Source organism: Akebia trifoliata, chromosome 3 (assembly GCF_017979445.1).
Source record: "Akebia trifoliata isolate Shusen 1 chromosome 3, ASM1797944v1, whole genome shotgun sequence".
NCBI lineage: Eukaryota > Viridiplantae > Streptophyta > Magnoliopsida > Ranunculales > Lardizabalaceae > Akebia > Akebia trifoliata.
This window is the reverse complement of record NC_141377.1, coordinates 22,762,335-22,769,452: the sequence shown is the minus strand read 5'-3', so window position 1 is coordinate 22,769,452 and position 7,118 is coordinate 22,762,335. Positions and strand designations below refer to the sequence as shown.

At 37.4% G+C, this 7,118-nt stretch overlaps 1 pseudogene; it reads left to right on the top strand.

Moving 5' to 3' along the window:
• Positions 1-709: 709 nt before the first annotated feature.
• LOC147406152 (uncharacterized) lies at positions 710-4,978 on the top strand (annotated as a pseudogene).
• Positions 4,979-7,118: the final 2,140 nt, after the last annotated feature.

Here is a 7,118-nt window from a genome sequence, read left to right as displayed (position 1 = left end):
CTTAGGGATTCAAGTTTGGTATGAAGATACAAAAATAAGCTAGGTGGCTCAGTCACAAATCAATCATGGGTTCAGGTCTTGGTTGGATAAAATCAAGGATTAGATCAAAAGAGGTTAAAATTCTGGTGAGGAAAAAAAAAAGAGGAATATATGAGGGCCAGATATTTACTAGATACATTCCCAAATAATTAATTAAGATCTACCTTCTAAATTGGATAAGGGTCAAATCGGTAATAGGATCTAAGGGATCCTTAGGTTTCATCTTTATAAATAGATGGACAGAGGTACTAAAAGGTATGAGTTCTCCCCCTTCTAAATTTTACAATATCTTTGTACTAAAGTTTTAACTTGAGCGTTAGAGAGGTGTTGTTACAGGCATACTATTGAGAAGGTCAATGATATCCAACCATTCATTGAAGAATATATTGCATTAGTTGTATATCTATTTAGTTTCCTTATCCACTCATTGACAGATATATTATATTGGTTGTATATTTGTTTAGTTACCTTATATACTTAGATTACCTAGAATAGATTAACATGATTGTAGGAAATCTTTTGTATAAAGCTACATCTTCTAAGTCAATAAAATTCAATTCAAAGGAAAATTGTCTTTTCCTTTCTTTACATGGTATTAGAGCAGGGAATGATACCCTAACTTTTTGTCCTCTTTCTTTTGCCTTCTTTTTTATCTCTATTTTCCATTATCATGGCAAACCAACAATCTTTGAAAAGAGGCATGCTTGATGCTGCCAATCCATATTTTCTCCATCATTCTGATCATCGAGGAATGGTGCTTGTTTCCAAACCCCTTAATGGGGATAATTATTCGACATGGTGTAGAGCCATGACGATTTCTTTGAATGCCAAATCCAAGTTAGGCTTCATAGACGGGACCACCACAATGCCATCTGCCACAGCCAAACTAGACGACTATGCTTCGTGGAAAAAATGCAACGATATGATCCTCTTTTGGATTCTCAATTCACTCACACAGGATTTTGCAGACAGCATCATTTTTTCAACCACCGCCCAAGAGGTATGGGAAGACCTTCAGGATCATTTTTCTCAAAGTAATGCCCCTCGTATTTTTCAGATAGAGAAAGATATTACTTGTGTTGCTCAAGATCAGATGACTGTTGCGGCTTATTACACAAGGTTGAAAAAATTATGGGATTAACTAAGATCCTATAATAACACTATTTGCTATTGTGGGGCAGACCATAAGAGACACAGATTGATGCAATTTCTCATGGGACTCAATGAATCCTACAGTGCAATCCGAAGGCAAATTCTATTGATGAATCCACTACTTGATGTTGCCAAGGCTTACTCTTCCATTGTATAAGAAGAGAAGTAGCGAAGCTTAGGGGTTGCACGTGAAACGATGAAAAACTCAGCCATGATTGTTCGAAGGGTGAACCGGTGGCTCTGGCTATTCGACATGGAAGAGGTTCTTCTTCCCGTTCCAACTCATCTAATCGAAAACCTTTGCATTGCTCTTATTGTGACCGCGGCCATCATGTGTGAGAAACATGTTGGAAGCTGAATGGGTACCCACTAGAACACCTTAAACATGCATCAAACAGGCCCAATCAAGGAAACACTCATTTTAAGTGCAACAATAGCCATTAGTCTTCAGTCAACAATGTCAAGGAGGATCCAATAATGCAGGAAGTGTCGTCAGTGACAAATGGGCTCTTTGATTTGCAAATCCAGCAAATATTATTTATCATATAGGGTAAAGAGACGACACAATCCACCAATCCTAAAGCTAACGCTGCTAATGCTTCCTCAGGTCTGTTACAAACATTGTTGCACCTCCATCAATTAATTATCGACAGTAGTGCAACAGACCACATTACTTCATCTCCATCTTTACTTGTTAATAGCAATTAAAACACCCTTTTGCCACCAGTTGCTATGCCAAGTGGAGAACAAGCCCCCATTACATCCATTGGAAATTTACCTTTGAATTCTGCTGTTACTTTAAAAAATGTGCTTGGTGTGCCATCTTTTAAGGTGGATTTAATGTCTGTGAGTCAAGTTACCAAAGATCTCAATTATTCAGTAACCTTTTTCCCTTATTGTTGTATTTTGCAGGACTTGATGACGAAGACGACGATTGGTTTGGGTGAACAACGAGACGGAATTTATTACTTGGTTGCGTTAGCATCAGAGAAGCCAAAACCTCAAACTCCATCCGCAACAGCCACTTCTTGCCTTTTACCCAATTCTCAAGTCGCCTCCTCCACCGTTTTGTGGCATCATCGATTAGGGCATTTGTCTTCCTCTAGATTAGAGTTTATGGCAAAACATTTGTTAAATTTCCCTTTCGAGTCCAATAATGCTTGTGATCTTTGTGTACTTGCAAAATAAAGTCGACTTCCATTTTTTGTTAGTTCAATTTCGTTTGTTCGACCTTTTGAATTAATTCATTGTGACATTTGGGGCCCCTATAAAATTACCTCTTTTTCTGGTGCGAAATATTTTTTGACTATTGTGGATGATTATTCTAGATTCACAAGGGTATTTTTTATGCATCACAAAAATGAAACACAACATTTACTTATCAATTTTTTCTCATTTTTCCAAACACAATTCCATGTTTCTATAGCCAACATTCGGGTTGATAATGGAGGAGAATTCTTCTCTATGTGGGAATTTTTTAAACAAGAAGGAACTACTTATCAACATTCTTGTGTCTATATTCATCAACAAAATGGGTTCGTAAAGACATCGCCATATTCTTAAGTCAACTAGAGCTTTTCGTTTTCAAGCCCACCTTCCTTTACATTTTTGGGTAGAATGTGTTTCCACTGCTGTTTACATAATTAATCGTTTTTCCACACCACCCCTTTCTCACCAAACTCCTATTGAACGACTTTATAGCAAGCTTCCTTCTTATTCCCATCTTCGAGTTTTTGGGTGTCTTGCATATGCTATTGATGTGCACATCCCCCATAAATTCGCTTTTCGAGCCAAACGTTGTATTTTTATTGGTTATCCAGTTGGTCAAAAAGCTTACAAGCTCTATGACCTCGCCACTCATCAAATGTTCACCAGCCGTGATGTTATTTTTCATGAAACTATTTTTCCTTATGAGTCCATTTTATCCACTTCCTCAAATTCAACTATTGTGATTCCTCTTTCTATATCCTCACTAGTCCAACAACCCCATCACCAGAAATAGTTTCTCCCGTCCAACAACCCTCACCACTGAATCCAAATTCTCCTCAACCATCATATGTTAGTCTTCCTCCTGAACCCATTTTACACAGTTCTCAATGATCTCATCACCTTCCCATGACTTTATGTGATTATGTTTGCAACCAAGTAACATTTCCCAACCATTTGCCGCATTTGTCATCAGGTCCACAAAAAGGTATGCGATATCCCCCTTGTAATTTTGTCTCTTATTATCGTTACTCACCACAACATTACTCTTTTACAACTGCTGTCAGTCAAGATATTGAGCCTACATCTTATATCAAAGCAGCTTCTCATTCTCGTTGGTAAGAAGCAATGCAATATGAATTGGCCGCTTTAGAAGCCAACCACACTTGGTCCCTCACTTCTCTTCCTCCTGGTAAAAAGCCTATTGGTTGTCGTTGGGTTTATAAATTCAAACGACACTCGGATGGCACTATTGAGCGTTTCAAGGCTCGTTTGGTTGTGAAAGGTTACACACAGCTGGAAGGTATAGATTACCATGACACATTTTCCCCCACTGCTAAAATGATCACTGTTCGTTGTTTATTGGCTTTAGTAGCTGCCCAGAATTGGTCTCTTCACCAACTTGATGTTAACAATGCTTTTCTTCATGGTGATCTCTATGAACAAATTTATGTCTCCACCTCCTGGTCTTCGACGATAGGGGGAGAATCTAGTGTGTCGCCTTCACAAGTTGTTATATGGCTTAACACAAGCTTCCCGACAATAGTTTGCCAAGTTCTCTACAACTATCCAAGCTGCTGGATTTGTTCAATCCAAAGCACATTACTTGTTATTCACATATCGGAAAGGGAAATCTTTTACAGCTTTGTTGATATATGTTGATGACATTCTTATTACGGGTAATGATGTCAATGCCATATTAGCTCTCAAGAACTTTCTGCATAGTCATTTTCGAATTAAAGATTTGGGTGATTTGAAGTATTTTCTGGGTATCGAAGTTTCTCAGTTAAAGAAAGGTATTTCCATCTCGCAACGAAAATATACTTTATAAATTTTAAAAGATGGTGGATTTTTGGGTGCTAAACCTATGAACTTTCCCATGGAGCAAAACATAAAGCTTTCGGATTCAGGTGAATTGCTTAAAGATCCATCTGAGTATAGGCGACTTGTTGGACGACTAATTTATTTGACTATTACTCGGCCGGATATCACCTACTCAGTCTATGTGTTAAGTAGATTCATGCATGCACCACGCAAACCACACATGGAAGCTGCCTTGCGCAGGTTACGTTATTTGAAAAGTAGTCCAAGACAAGGTTTGTTTTTCCCTTCTCAAAATGATTTATCTTTGCGAGCTTTTTCTGATTCGGATTGGGCAGGTTGTCCAATATCTCGTAGATCCACTACGGGCTATTGTGTTTTTCTGGGATCTTCTCTTGTTTCCTAACGGACAAAGAGGCAAAAAATCGTATCTCTCTCCTCAACAGAAGCCAAATATAGAGCCATGACAAGTACATGCTGTGAATTATCTTAGTTGCATTCATTATTAATAGATTTGAGAATATTGCATCCAAAGCCAGCATTGTTATATTGTGATAACATAGCTGCCTTACATATAGCCGCCAATCCCGTTTTTCATGAAAGAACTAGATATATAGAGATGGATTGTCATTTTTTCTGTGACAAACATATTGCTTCAACAAATCAGCTTGTGGATGTGTTCACAAAGCCATTGGAAAAGGAAGCTTTCTCAACTATGATGCGCAAGTTGGGAGTTCTTGACATTCACTCTCAAACTTGAGGAGGAGTGTTGAGAAGGTCAATGATATCCAGCCATTCCTTGAAGAATATATTGCATTAGTTGTATATCTGTTTTGTTTCCTTATCCACTCATTGACAGATATATTGTATTGGTTGTATATTTGTTTAGTTGCCTTTTATACTTAGATTACCTAGAATAGATTAGCATGATTGTAGGAAATCTTTTGTATAAAGCTACATCTTCTAATTCAATAAAATTCAATTCAAAGGAAAATTTTCTTTTCCTTTCTTTACACATACCCAGGGGTACGAGAAGATGAGATCGCGAGATCATCATAGATCTCAAGGTAGTGCAAGTTTTTTGCATGTACAATTTGGCATTGTCTATGAGAATCATACAAGGAGAAACGACTATGCTCTACCAGCCATGGTCAGTTTACAGTAAGGATTTAAAATTTGATTTTGTTAAGGGACACATCATGGATTGTTGATCAGATTTTTAGATTGCAAAGTGATGGTCAAACACTAGCGATAGGGGATAATCCATCGTTGAATCTGATTTGAGTTATCTTAAAACCCTATATTTGTATGCACATCTAGATGGATTAGGGCATGAAGAAGATCAAGTTCCATGTACCCAAACACCACATAGATATGTGATTGTTTCTTATTATTGGATCACCAAACTATGGGGATATTGTTGGAAAAAAGTCCATAAAGGAACCGATCCTTTGAAGGTTGCAATGGAATTAGGTTCCCCATAATTGGGTCATCCAAGCAAGTGCGGATCACAACACAATTGTGTGTGGGGTGGAGGGGGGGGGGGGGTGGTTTTGATTGATGGGCTCGGTTTAAATCGGTGACTAAAGTGTCGGTCATAACTTATTTCTTTGTTGGGGTTTAGATCGGTGGCTTGGATTCAATGATTAAACCCTTTTGATTTCAATAGATTTTGGTTCTATATTTCCCTTTCACCACCCTCATTCCAGATGATAGTAGTAAAAGAGATGAAGCAGGTTATGTTTTGGTTCATAGGCCTACACATCATTTTTGGTGTATGGAGATTATGGTCGGTTGGAATCATTCTGGACTGTTACAATTCACCATAGTATATATGTTGTCTTGGAGTAAAACAAAAGCCACACTCTGGTGTTGATACTACCAGGTGTATATATATATATATATATATATATATGGAAATATTCAGCAACAAACATTTTGGCAAAACATTTTTCAAAACATAGGTTAGAGGTTTTGAAATGGACTGATTTTTGGTGAGGATGATCTCTTTGGTGAGGAGATCATCATCACCAAAAATCAGCCCATTCCAAAACTTCTAATCCCATCAAAAATGGTTTACAAAAAATGGATGGTCCACAATTTTTCAACTTGTAAACTGGAGCTAAAAGTTTTGGAATGGGCTGATTTTTGGTGAGGATGATCTCCTCACCGTAGAGATCATCCTCACCAAAAATCAGCCCATTCCAAAACCTCTAACCCATGTTTTGAAAAATGTTTTGCCAAAATGTTTGTCAAAGTGTTTGTTGCGGAACGGGATCCATATATATATATATTATATATATATATATATATATATATATGTATATATATATATTTATTATTGTTGCAGTTTAAACTTCTAAGAATGGAAAAGGTTTGGAGTCCGTCTCTGTCTCTATGATTTACTTTTAAAAAAAAATTGTACACCTATACAGCAAAATTAGCAAGAACAAGGGAAGGGAATTGTGTGCTTCATATACACATCAATTATGATGTATATGGAAACCATCCTAGGACAGCTCTTGATCAATAAAAGAGCCTAAACGTAGACCCATGTCATTTTGTTTGTGAGGAAACGTAGGCATTGAGACATAAGCGGTATAGGAAAGCAAGAAACATTAAAAGGTAAAGTTAGGATTTATTGGGTTGTACGTTGTACTCATCAATTTTTGATGTGGGACTTGAGGTCTCTCTCTTGATTTTTTTTTATTAAAAGAGAAACATGGATAGAAAGATATGGGTGACGAGTCGTGAAGTCTCGTCAAAGTACTTCTCATTTAGTGGGCTTGGGCCAAAGATATGCTTAGATGGAAGCGTGTGTTGACTGTGTGATGGAGGCATGGTCATCCAACAAACCAATAATGAATACTTACAATGGTGTTTAGGCTCACGCTCACAGG